Source organism: Thalassophryne amazonica, chromosome 3 (genome assembly GCF_902500255.1).
Source record: "Thalassophryne amazonica chromosome 3, fThaAma1.1, whole genome shotgun sequence".
In the NCBI taxonomy this organism is placed as follows: domain Eukaryota; kingdom Metazoa; phylum Chordata; class Actinopteri; order Batrachoidiformes; family Batrachoididae; genus Thalassophryne; species Thalassophryne amazonica.
In genome coordinates, this window is record NC_047105.1 from 129,419,861 (window position 1) to 129,434,228 (window position 14,368).

The following is a 14,368-nucleotide window of genomic DNA, read 5'->3' on the forward strand; positions in this document are numbered from 1 at the left end:
TTTCACTGCCGTCCCTCTGAAGAGTGAAATGATGATGAAAAACCAGAGTCATCACAGCTTCATCAAAGCCGAAGTGATGAGAGCACAGAGGCTGAGCCTGTAGCCAGCAGCTCATCTGTACAGAGAACACTGACAGCAGAAGCTGATGGAGAGGATGATGGAGTACCACAACCAGCCAGCAACTCAGGTCCAAACAGTCATTTACAACCAGATACCAGTGGCAGGAGTTCAGACAGTTCTGGAACTGAGACTGATGACAGTTATGACTGGAAACAGACCAAGAACTTCAGTCAAGGTGTAACCTTCAAAAAAATACCAGTATTGTTTGTTCAGGCAACACTGATGAGAAACAGTTTAAAGGCTCTAAATATGGAAAAGCATCTGGTCACATGAACAACTCAGAGCAAAAAAAGGAGAGGCAAGCAAGCGGAAAACCATTTAGCTGCTCTGATCAGAGTAAAAGACAGAAGGGCACTCTGAACAAACACATTAGAATTCAGACCGGAGAAAAACTGTTTGGCTGTTCTGAATGTGGTCAAAGATTTACACGAAAGTGCAACTTGAACAAACACACTATAGTATTCATACAAGGCAAAAAGGGTTTGTCTGTTCTGAGTGTGGTCACAGATTTGGATACCAGAACCACCTGAACACACATATGATAATTCATACAGGGCAAAAACCATTTGTTGTTCTGAGTGTGGTCAGAGATTTGGACGAAAGAGCAGTTTGAACACACACACTATAGTATTCATACAAGGCATAAAGGGTTTGTCTGTTCTGAGTGTGGTCAGAGATTTGGACAGATGAGCCACCTGAAGACACACATGATAATTCATACAGGGCAAAAATCATTTGTTTGTTCTGAGTGTGGTCAGAGATTTGGACGAAAGAGCAGCCTGAACACACACATGATAATTCATACAGGGCAAAAAAAACAGAAACAGAAGGGCACTCTGAAGCCACAAAGAACAATCTGTACAGGACAACCCTCCTGTGGAAGTACTCAGCTGGATAATCCACCAGATCAGCATAGTTCTCATCCTGGACCCCAGCACCAGCATCAATGGGCCAAAAGAACAAACGAAATTATGCCACAGTAAATTGGACCATTGAAGAGAAGAAAAAGATCTTTCACTGCTTCACTTACTCAAGGCATGAGAAGTGGGGCAGGAGGACAAAAGCAGTATTTGAGGAGCGCATAAAAGAAACGGATTTACCAGCAGAAAAAAGAAACCACCACAAGTGCAAAACTACAATCGATTGCCTCTCAAATCACTAAATATCTAACAGCAGAGGAAATACAAAAATAAAGGAAGAAGCCCAAAAAGAAGCAATAAAGGATCATCAGTCGATGGAGGAAGGGCAACAACTTGAGTTTGAAAGGAGTAAATGGAAGAGGGAGGAAGAGTGGGTACTGCTGTGGGCAATGGAATATGCAAAAATAAAATACACCAACAGTCAGAGAGAAAGATGCGGAGAATGGCAAAGAATACCACCACCACTGCCCAAGCAAGAAAGGCATCCAAGAGGACGACTCACCACCCAAAGACACAACTTTATCGCACAAAAACATTCTCGGATGCGGAAATACAAGTGATGCAACACGAGGTTGGGCAAATGATCAGGGAAGGCATCTGCCTCTGACACAACCCATTGCACCACTAGAAATGACTGTCCTCAGAAAACATGCATCCAACAAAACACCAGACCAAGCAAGCCTCAGCCCAAAGAAAAAGTAGAAGTCAAACACAGCTCCAACAAAAAGGAATCAGGCAACACCCCCCCCCCCCCCCCCCCCCAAAAAAAGACGAGCCATTCACCAGCTTCATCTACAAGGTAATATACAGGTGCACACAGACCCAGACAGCAGAACTAGAAGAGGAATTGGCAAATAAGATTGAAGAAACAAGAGAATGGACATGAAAGAGCACCCAAAACTGACTAAATTAAAGGAGAATAAAATTTCAAAACTATCCTGCAAAAAGTTAACCTGGTACTGGCTACACTGGTCCCAGAAGGAACCACACTAACAGAGTTAAACTCTGTAAATTATGGAGCGGCATGGTACATACACAGTAAATTAGCCCCACAAGATTTGGAGAAAAAGAACCACAGATTAAGAAAAATACCGTGCCACAATGGAAAAGAAATTACAACAAAAAATTAGCCGCCTAAGAGCAGAGATCTCTCCAAATGGTAACATTTTTGGGAAGCCACAACCATAAAAGGGAATCCCTTAAAAAAGTAAATTTCATTAAAGGGTGATTCTTTAACTACGGCCAGTATTGGCCTTGTAAATGTAATTTGCACCCACACCATTGCCTACAATATAAAGCGCCTTGGGGCAACTGTTTGTTGTGATTTGGCGCTATATACATGTGCTCTGATGTCACTGTTTATCTCCATAGAAACTACCCAAACAATCTTTCAAACTGTTTAAAGGGACATTACAGTGTTGTGGTGGAAATTACGGCAATAGTGTGGGACAACTACATTTTGTTTAAAAAAAATCACAACAGTTGTATGACATTGAATACCCCAATTATGTTTGATTATTTTATTCAGAGATATTTTAAAACATTAGAAAAAAAATGTTTTTTTTACCATTCATTTTTATCATTGAAGATCAAAAGTCTGGGTGTGGGACAAGCACAAAACGGCAATATTTGCATATAATGATGCTGAAAAAAGGTGAAAAAGTCATCATAGACTACTAGAACAAATTTCTTAAAACACTTTCATTGTAAAGATGAAAAAGTCATCATAGACTACTAGAACAAATTTCTTAAAACACTTTCATTGTAAAGATAAGTATAAAAGTGTGAAATTTCCCCTTTTTTCTGTTTTTCATACAATATGATCAAAGAACATAATAAGTGCCCATAGTCTAAGAATAACCCTAAAATAAAATACAATGTGAAGATAAACAGCTGGGTGGGAGGCTGGCTGAACATCAAGCCTTAGTGAAGCTTTTGCACCACAGATTTGGAACAAAGGACAAGAAAACAAGCAAAACCAACAAGCAGTTTGCAAAAAAACAAAAACAGGCTAGTGTACAGGAAGTTGTCAAATGACAATAGAAGTACAACAGCCACCAGAAAGAGAAGTTGAAAAATTCTGGAGACCACTCTTTGAAGACCCAAAACAACACCAAGAGGCAGAGTGGATAAATAAAATAAAACAGAAAAACAAAGACAAACAGCAAATGCCAGCAATTGTAATCACTGAAGAGGAAATCAGAAAGAAAATGAGTGAATACAGTAACTTCAAGGCACCTGGCATCGACAAAATCCCAAATTTTCACAAAGATATTGAACAGAGAAGAGGACACACCAGACTGGCTAATGCCTGGAAACACAAGCCTACTTCCCATAGACCAAGAAAACACAGCTTCCCAACAAGTATAGACCCATCTGCTCTTGCTTGCCTCTACTGGTGGTTGGCTCTCACTGCGGTATTGTATCACTTCCTGTTCCGGACACAGCGGTGTTTGCTGTATCGTGTTAGCTGTTTTAAATCTGCGCAGTTAGATTGATCTAGTTAACTAGATAACGATTTGTTTCACAGTGTAATCTTCACGTGCCTTAAATAAAGCACTCCCTCTGCTGAATCACCTCTAAATTATTTACACATTATTCACTTTGTTCTTAGGAATCCGCTAGCTTAGCGCAGCTACTAGCTCTTAGCCAGTTTAGCATGGCGGCTTCTCCTGTCTCTCCCACACTTTTCTGCTCTGGGTGTGAAATGTTTAGTTAGTCCTCGGCCTCCTTTAGCAGTAATGGTACTTGTAATAAGTGTAGCTTATTCGTAGCTTTGGAGGCCAGGCTGGGGCGAATTGGAGACTCGGCTCCGCACGGTGGAAAATTCTACAGCTAGCCAGGCCCCTGTAGTCGGTGCGGACCAAGGTAGCTTAGCCGCCGTTAGTTTCCCTCTGGCAGATCCCGAGCAGCCGGGAAAGCAGGGCCGACTGGGTGACTGTGAGGAGGAAGTGTAGTCCTAAACAGAAGCCCCGTGTACACCGCCAACCCGTTCACATTTCTAACCGTTTTTCCCCCACTCGACGACACACCCGCCGAGGATCAAACTCTGGTTATTGGCGACTCTGTTTTGAGAAATGTGAAGTTAGCGACACCAGCAACCATAGTCAATTGTCTTCCGGGGCCAGAGCAGGCGACATTGAAGGAAATTTGAAACTGCTTGCTAAGGCTAAGCGTAAATTTGGTAAGATTGTAATTCACGTCGGCAGTAATGACACCCGGTTACGCCAATCGGAGGTCACTAAAATTAATACTGACTCGGTGTGTAACTTTGCAAAAACAATGTCGGACTCTGGAGTTTTCTCTGGGCCCCTCCCCAATCGGACCGGGAGTGACATGTTTAGCCGCATGTTCTCCTTGAATTGCTGGCTGTCTGAGTGGTGTCCAAAAAATGAGGTGGGCTTCATAGATAATTGGCAAAGCTTCTGCGGAAAACCTGGTCTTGTTAGGAGAGACGGCATCCATCCCACTTGGATGGCAGCAGCTCTCATTTCTAGAAATCTGGCCAATTTCTTAAATCCTCCAAACCGTGACTATCCAGGGTTGGGACCAGGAAGCAGAGTTGTAGTCTACACACCTCTCTGCACCTTCTCTCCCCTGCCATCCCCTCATTACCCCCATCCCCGTAAAGACGGTGCCTGCTCCCAGACCACCAATAACCAGCAAAAATCTATTTAAGCATAAAAATTCAAAAGAAAAAATAATATAGCACCTTCAACTGCACCACAGACTAAAACAGTTAAATGTGGTCTATTAAACATTAGGTCTCTCTCTTCTAAGTCCCTGTTAGTAAATGATATAATAATTGATCAACATATTGATTATTCTGCCTTACAGAAACCTGGTTACAGCAGGATGAATATGTTAGTTTAAATGAGTCAACACCCCCGAGTCACACTAACTGCCAGAATGCTCGTAGCACGGGCCGAGGTGGAGGATTAGCAGCAATCTTCCATTCCAGCTTATTAATTAATCAAAAACCCAGACAGAGCTTTAATTCATTTGAAAGCTTGACTCTTAGTCTTGTCCATCCAAATTGGAAGTCCCAAAAAACAGTTTTATTTGTTATTATCTATCGTCCACCTGGTCGTTACTGTGAGTTTCTCTGTGAATTTCAGACCTTTTGTCTGACTTAGTGCTTAGCTCAGATAAGATAATTATAGTGGGCGATTTTAACATCCACACAGATGCTGAGAATGACAGCCTCAACACTGCATTTAATCTATTATTAGACTCAATTGGCTTTGCTCAAAATGTAAATGAGTCCACCCACCACTTTAATCATATCTTCGATCTTGTTCTGAATATGGTATGGAAATTGAAGACTTAACATTATTCCCTGAAAACTCCCTTCTGTCTGATCATTTCTTAATAACATTTACATTTACTCTGAGTGGACTACCAGCAGTGGGGAATAAGTTTCATTACACTAGAAGTCTTTCAGAAAGCGCTGTACCTAGGTTTAAGGATATGATTCCTTCTTTATGTTCTCTATTGCCATATACCAACACAGTGCAGAGTAGCTACCTAAACTCTGTAAGTGAGATAGAGTATCTCGTCAGTAGTTTACATCCTCATTGAAGACAACTTTGGATGCTGTAGCTCCTCTGAAAAAGAGCTTTAAATCAGAAGTGCCTGACTCTGTGGTATAACTCACAAACTCGCATCTTAAAGCAGATAACCTGTAAGTTGGAGCGGAAATGGCATCTCACTAATTTAGAAGATCTTCACTTAGCCTGGAAAAAGTCTGTTGCTCTATAAAAAAGTCCTCCGTAAAGCTAGGACATCTTTCTACTCATCACTAATTGAAGAAAAGTAAGAACAACCCAGGTTTCTTTTCAGCACTGTAGCCAGGCTGACAAAGAGTCAGAGCTCTATTGAGCCGAGTATTCCTTTAACTTTAACTAGTAATGACTTCTTGACTTTCTTTGCTAATAAAATTTTAACTATTAGAGAAAAAATTACTCATAACCATCCCAAAGACGTATCGTTATCTTTGGCTGCTTTCAGTGATGCCGGTATTTGGTTAGACTCTTTCTCTCCGATTGTTCTGAGTTATTTTCATTAGTTACTTCATCCAAACCATCAACATATCTATTAGACCCCATTCCTACCAGGCTGCTCAAGGAAGCCCTACCATTATTTAATGCTTCGATCTTAAATATGATCAATCTATCTTTATTAGTTGGCTATGTACCACAGGCTTTTAAGGTGGCAATAATTAAATGATTACTTAAAAAGCCATCACTTGACCCAGCTATCTTAGCTAATTATAGGCCAATCTCCAACTTTCCTTTTCTCTCAAAAATTCTTGAAAGGCTAGTTGTAAAACAGCTAACTGCTCATCTGCAGAGGAATGGTCTATTTGAAGAGTTTCAGTCAGGTTTTAGAATTCATCATAGTACAGAAACAGCATTAGTGAAGGTTACAATTGATCTTCTTATGGCCTCAGACAGTGGACTCATCTCTGTGCTTGTTCTGTTAGACCTCAGTTCTGCTTTTGATACTGTTAACCATAAAATCTTATTACAGAGATTAGAGCATGCCATAGGTATTAAAGGCACTGCGCTGCGGTGGTTTGAATCATATTTATCTAATAGATTACAATTTGTTCATGTAAATGGGGAATTTTCTTCACAGACTAAGGTTAATTATGGAGTTCCACAAGGTTCTGTGCTAGGACCAATTTTATTCACTTTATACATGCTTCCCTTAGGCAGTATTATTAGACGGCATTGCTTAAATTTTCATTGTTACGCAGATGATACCCAGCTTTATCTATCCATGAAGCCAGAGGACACACACCAGTTAGCTAAACTGCAGGATTGTCTTACAACGACATGGATGACCTCTAATTTCCTGCTTTTAAACTCAGATAAAACTGAAGTTATTGTACTTGGCCCCACAAATCTTAGAAACATGGTGTGTAACCAGATCCTTACTCTGGATGGCATTACCCTGACCTCTAGTAATACTGTGAGAAATCTTGGAGTCATTTTTGATCAGGATATGTCATTCAGTGTGCATATTAAACAAATATGTAGGACTGCTTTTTTGCATTTACGCAATATCTCTAAAATTAGAAAGGTCTTGTCTCAGAGTGATGCTGAAAAACTAATTCATGCATTTATTTCCTCTAGGCTGGACTATTGTAATTCATTATTATCAGGTTGTCCTAAAGTTCCCTGAAAAGCCTTCAGTTAATTCAAAATGCTGCAGCTAGAGTACTGACGGGGACTAGAAGGAGAGAGCATATCTCACCCATATTGGCCTCTCTTCATTGGCTTCCTGTTAATTCTAGAATAGAATTTAAAATTCTTTTTCTTACTTATAAGGTTTTGAATAATCAGGTCCCATCTTATCTTAGGGACCTCATAGTACCATATCACCCCAATAGAGCGCTTCGCTCTCAGACTGCAGGCTTACTTGTAGTTCCTAGGGTTTGTAAGAGTAGAATGGGAGGCAGAGCCTTCAGCTTCAGGCTCCTCTCCTGTGGAACCAGCTCCCAATTCAGATCAGGGAAGACACCCTCTCTACTTTTAAGATTAGGCTTAAAACTTTCCTTTTTGCTAAAGCTTATAGTTAGGGCTGGATCACGTGACCCTGAACCATCCCCTAGTTATGCTGCTATAGACTTAGACTGCTGGGGGGTTCCCATAATGCACTGAGTGTTTCTTTCTCCTTTTGCTCTGTATGCACCACTCTGCATTTAATCATTAGTGATTGATCTCTGCTCCCCTCCACAGCATGTCTTTTTCCTGGTTCTCTCCCTCAGCCCCAACCAGTCCCAGCAGAAGACTGCCCCTCCCTGAGCCTGGTTCTGCTGGAGGTTTCTTCCTGTTAAAAGGGAGTTTTTCCTTCCCACTGTCACCAAGTGCTTGCTCACAGGGGGTCGTTTTGACCGTTGGGGTTTTACATAATTATTGTATGGCCTTGCCTTACAATATAAAGCGCCTTGGGGCAACTTTGTTGTGATTTGGCGCTATATAAATAAAATTGATTGATTGATTGATCTGCTGCCTAACAACAATGTACAAATGGCTGACAGGAATTATAGCTGATGCCATTTACAAACATCTTGACACTGGTGGCTACCTGGAAAATGAACAGAAAGGTTGTTCCCGAAAAAGATTAGGAGCTAAAGACCAGTTACTGATAGACAAAGATATCCTGGAGGACTGCAGAAAAAGGAGGAGAAACCTCAGCATGGCTTGGATTGATTACAAAAAGGCATTTGACAGCGTGCCACACTCCTGGGTCATGAGGTGCTTACAACTCTACAACATCAATGAGGAAATAAGATCTTTCCTGAAAGCACAAATGAACAAGTGTAACACCACCATCACCCTCAATCACACAGAGGGACAAATAACAATCCCAGACGTACGAGTTCAGAGACAAATATTTCAGGGAGACAGACTCTCACCACTTTTATTCTGTTTAATCATAGACTCACTCAGCAAGATCCTGAAGGAGCATGACATCGGGTATGACTTAAGTAGAGGCAGAGGAAGGAACACCGGGAAGTGGTGAACCCGCTTATTAATGGACGACTTGAAAATCTTCATCGACTCGGTTAGTGGAGGCAGTCCATAACATGACCTTGGACATTGGTATGGAATTTGGACTGGATAAATGTTCTAAATGTACAGTAGTGTTCAGAATAATAGTAGTGCTATGTGACTAAAAAGATTAATCCAGGTTTTGAGTATATTTCTTACTGATACATGGGAAACAAGGTACCAGTAGATTCTCACAAATCCAACAAGACCAAGCATTCATGATATGCACACGCTTAAGGCTATGAAATTGGACTATTATTTAAAAAAAAAAAAGTAGAAAAGGGGGTGTTCACAATAATATTAGTGTGGCATTTAGTCAGTGAGTTTGTCAATTTTGTGGAACAAACGGGTGTGAATCAGGTGTCCCCTATTTAATGATGAAGCCAGCACCTGTTGAACATGCTTTTCTCTTTGAAAACCTGAGGAAAATGGGATGTTCAAGACATTGTTCAGAAGAACAGCATATTTTGATTAAAATGTTGATTGGAGAGGGGAAAACGTGTACGCAGGTGCAAAATATTAGAGGCTGTTCATCTACAATGATCTCCAATGCTTTAAAAAAAAACCCAGAGATGTGTGGAAGAAAACGGGAAACAACCGCCAAAATGGATAGAATAATAACCAGAATGGCAAAGGCTCACCCATTGATCAGCTCCAGGATGATCAAAGACAGTCTGGAGTTACCTGTAAGTGCTGTGACAGAAGACGCCTGTGTGAAACAAATTTATTTGCAAGAATCCCCCGCAAAGTCCCTCTGTTAAATAAAAGATGTGCAGAAGAGGTTACAATTTGCCAAAGAACACATCAACTGGCCTAAAGAGAAAAGGAGGAATATTTTGTGGACTGATGAGAGTAAAATTGTTCTTTTTGGGTCCAAGGACAGTTTGTGAGACGACCCCCAAACTCTGAATTCAAGCTACAGTTCACAGAGAAGCATGGTGGTGCAAGCATCATGATATGGGCATGTTTCTCCTACTATGGTGTTGGGCCTATATATTGCATATCAGGTATCATGGATCAGTTTGGATATGTCAAAATACTTGAAGACGTCATGTTGCCTTATGTTGAAGAGGACATGCCCTTGAAATGGGTGTTTCAACAAGACAATGAACCCAAGCACACTAGTAAACCAGCAAAATCTTGGTTCCAAACCAACAAAATTAATGCCTCGCAGATGTGAAAAAATCATGAAAAACTGTGGTTATACAACTAAATACTAGTTTAGTGATTCACAGGATTGCTAAAAAAGCAGTTTGAACATAATACCTTTGAGTATGTAGCGTCAACAGCAGATGCTACTATTATTGTGAACACCCCCTTTTCTACTTGTTTTTACTAACAGCCCAATTTCATAGCCTTAAGAGTGTGCATATCATGAATGCTTGGTCTTGTTGGATTTGTGAGAATCTACTGGTACCTTGTTTCCCATGTATCAGTAAGAAATATACTCAAAACCTGGATTAATCTTTTTAGTCACATAGCACTACTATTATTCTGAACACTACTGTACAATCGGGAGGAAAAAAGGAAGCAGCAGAAAACATACAGTTGGATGAAGGGAGCTACATTGAAGATTTTGCTGAAGATTCCACGTACAAATACTTGAGAACAAGAAAATGAGAAAAGGGCAACACAATACCTAAACCATTTAAAAAAAAAAAAAAAAGATCTGCAAGTCGGAATTAACACCAAAGAACATTTTGTCAGCAACAAAGAAAACTGACATGTTTGAGGGCGGGGCTTCCATCAGGCTCCAGCAGGTCAATTTGACATCTTCAGTTTCAGCAGCAGCACATCGATGGTTCAATCTGTTCATTGAAGACTGAAACCAAAGTTCTGGTGTCTTTCTTGGGAATGGATGACTCTTCTTCTACCTCTGTCCTACAGAAGGTGCATCAAAATGTGCCTGTAGGGGAACGGGATGAGAGGGTGACTTCAAATTCCTGCTGGATTCTCTGATCTGATAAAACCAGAACAAAACAAAGAAACATTTATCCACAATATAAAGAAATGCATCCTGGATATTACATTTGCATAGATCGTGAAGTGAAAGAGTGTCAGACTTTGGTGAATTCGGGATGAGAAGCACCAATGTGTGTAGTTTGTAGTTTGTCATTAAATTGTTGTCGTCTCGTCTTCACACTTAAAGGTTTCGACACTTTCAGTTTAAAGCTTCTGTTATCAAGAACAAACCTTGAAAGTTTCATGTTTTCATTCTGTGCACAATTGTCCCGATTAACAGCCCCACTAACACACTTTTTGATTGAAGAGCATCATGTAGTAGAATGAAGCTTTTAGTACTTTTATTGTGACGACTTGTTTGTAAGACACACAAACAGTAACCAAGACAATGACACTTGATCCATGATACATTTAAAGTTTGTTACATTTTACAAATTCATTCATGAGAATGATCTGTAAATTGTGTTGCCAGAGTCACATTTCAGTTTGAAGTAAAAGAGAAGCAGTAAAATTAAGAACCGTGCACCATTTTCTCTGAGACACAAACAGCAGTGGAAACAACACAGAGACAACTGGACTCAACATTAATGTTGGGTTTTTAAAGGTGTGGAGATGTTCTCAGTTTGACCTCGGGGTCGAGTAACTAGTAAAAACAAACAAAAACAAAAATGCAACTTACACTCCAGAAAATGCAGAAATTCAAATGAAGGAAACTTCACCTCAGAGGTCAAACTGAACTTTGTTTTTTCCAGTTGCTGTTTGGGCATCCAGAGTAAAATTTGTGCCAAATCCCAATGCAGCTCTGAACTTGATCTGCTGTGACGACCCTGAACAACTGGAGTCGACTGAAAGACCAACAACATGCTGTGGCTGTGGGTGGGAACTGAACAAACTGTTTTCAGTCATATCTGTGATTTGTTAATTTGCTATGAGGTGAGAAGCTCTGAGAACCTTCTCTCAACAAGACATCAGTCCAAGAACTAATCTCCAGTCTATTTCTTTTTATTCTGGCTGTTGATGGAAATAACCCCAGTAAAAAATTAAATATCACCAACCATGTTTGTTGTAAATAATCAGAAAATGGAGGAATGCTTTAATAACTACACAATGAAAAGCTTTGGAGAAACATGTTTTGAGTTGATATAGAGTGAAACTACAGGTTCCACATTAATACCATGAATTTCTTTTTGGTAAATGGATTTTTCTAATATGATGCAAAGGTCAAAGGTGATCAGCCCCCACAGAGGCTTGATTGATAACACTTCAGTATGATGTCATAGAGCCGCATCAATGTAATGCAGGAGTGTTTACAGAATAACCACAGAACAATCTTCCAGCATTTCTGCTGCCAAATTATCTTCATGATAGAATCAGAAACGTCACTGATTCAGGAACAATGTTGTTCACCTGTAAGAAACTCGTTCCACCTCCACCATCGACCTCTGACCTTACAGGTATAGCTGCAAACATCATGAACCAGTTCTAGTGAATAACCTGAGCTCACCCAGGTTTATTCTCCAACTATTTCCCTCCACTATGCAGGTGAGGAAAATTATGGCATACCCCAAATAAAATTCTTTAACTACTGCCTGGGTGTAAGCAACCGAGATTTTTTGACTGAACATTTTCTGTGAGTGGACAGCTGAGCCTCAAAGGCGTGAGGTTCTCTTGGGGGGTGGGTGGGGTATGCCCCCCAGGAAGAAAATTGTGCAATTTGGTGGATTCTGACAGCACTTTGGTCAGTTTTCTTGGTTTAAAACACAGTGGAACTTGACTCTAACACTGGAACAAAATATGGCTCAAGTCTTAGTTCAAATTTATTTACTATTTTGGGTTTTGTCTTTAACAAGTTTCCACAGATGGACTGACTGTCTGCATTAATTGACTTTCATTCTGCTTTCATCGTTTTCATTCTACATTTACCAAATTCTAAGTGCGTCTTAGAAAACAAATCAATAATTACACCTTTTTGGATTTTAGCAAATAATACACTTAAAGACGTTAACTATTATCAATGAAAAATGTTTTGCCACTTGTAAGTCATTTAAAACCAATGCAATAGTTAAAAAAAAATGACCATCACCAGATCAAGACTGCATATTAATGCCAAATTCCACCACCAGATCAAAATAGTGTTGTGAAATACTATCACCAGAATACAGCACTTTCAAATGCCACCAGTTATAATAGAAATAATAAAAATCATAACCAATGAACATACATGTACAGTATTTAGCGCAGTGCTTTCATTTTACCTCAAAATATTTTATTTTAAAAAATATATCTCATCATTTTTCAATATATTAAAGAGTAAAAACTGAAAGAAAGCAATTGTAATTGAAAGACGTTTCTGTAGGAAGTATTTTAGGCATAAGGTCAAGTGGGAGGGAGAAGTGTTGACATCGAAGAAGAGGGTGCGCTTGTTCTTACCATGGAAATAGAGACACACCACACACACACACACATATATATATATATATATACACACACACACACACACACACACACGAGGTCTGTTAGAAAACTGTCTGACCCTTTTATTTTTTTAAATAACTATATTGATTTGAATCGTGCGCTTGCATCAGCCAAGCTTGAACCTTCGTGCGCATGCGTGAGTTTTTTCACGCCTGTCGGTTGCGTCATTTGCCTGTGGGCAGGCTTTGAGTGAGCACTGGTCCACCCCCTCATCGGATTTTCATTGTCAGGGAAATGGCTGAGTGATTGGAACAGCGCTGAATCAATTTTTTCCAGGAACTGTGAGAGACAGCCAGGTGGAAACCATTCGAAAGATTCAGACGGCTTTCGGTGAGGATACTCTGGGCGTCACACAGATTAAGGAGCATTACAACCGGATTAAAGATGGCCCACAGTGGTGGAGGGCGCCGCACTCCGAGTGGCCATCGACAGGCTGAAACGACCAGATCATTTCCAAAGTGAACGCTGTGTTGATCCGGGACGTCGTCTGACTACCAGAGAAATTGCAGAAAATGTGTACATCAGCACTTTTGTGGCACATTCCACTGTTATGGGAGATTTTGTAATGAAAGACGTGCGGAGGAATTCACGCGTCGGGACGGAGCCGCAATGGCGCACAACAAAAAGCACGTCCGTGTTGGAAACCATTTGGAAGATTCAGACGGCTTTCAGTGGCTTTTCAGTCGAGTGAGTATCCGAGAAATTGTGTAACAGCTGGGCATGTCACAACTTGTCCTGTGAGACTTCCAACACAGACGTGTTTTTTGTTGTGCGCCATTGCTGCTCCGTCCCAACGCACAAATTCCTCTGCACGTCTTTCATTACAAAATCTCCTGTAACAGTGGAATGTGCCGCAAAAGTGCTGCTGTCCACCTCTTCTGCAATTTCTCTGGTAGTCATACGACGTCCCGGATCAACACAGCCTTCACTTTGGAAATGATCTGGTCGTTTCAGCCTGTCGATGGCCGCTCGGAGCACCCTCCGCCGTTGTGGGCCGTCTTTAATCCGGTTGTAATGCTCCTTAATCTGTGTGACGCCCAGAGTATCCTCACCGAAAGCCATCTGAATCTTCCGAATGGTTTCCACCTGGCTGTCTCTCACAGTTTCTGGAAAAATGTGATTCAGTGCTGCTCCAATCGCTCAGCCATTTCCCTGACAATGAAAATCCGACGAGGGGGGTGGACCAGTGCTCACTCAAAGCCTGCCCACAGGCGAATGACGCAACCGACAGGCATGCAAAAACTCACGCATGCGCACAAAGGTTCAAGCTTGGCTGATGCAAGCGCATATGATTCAAATCCATATAGTTTTTGAAAATAATAAAAAGGT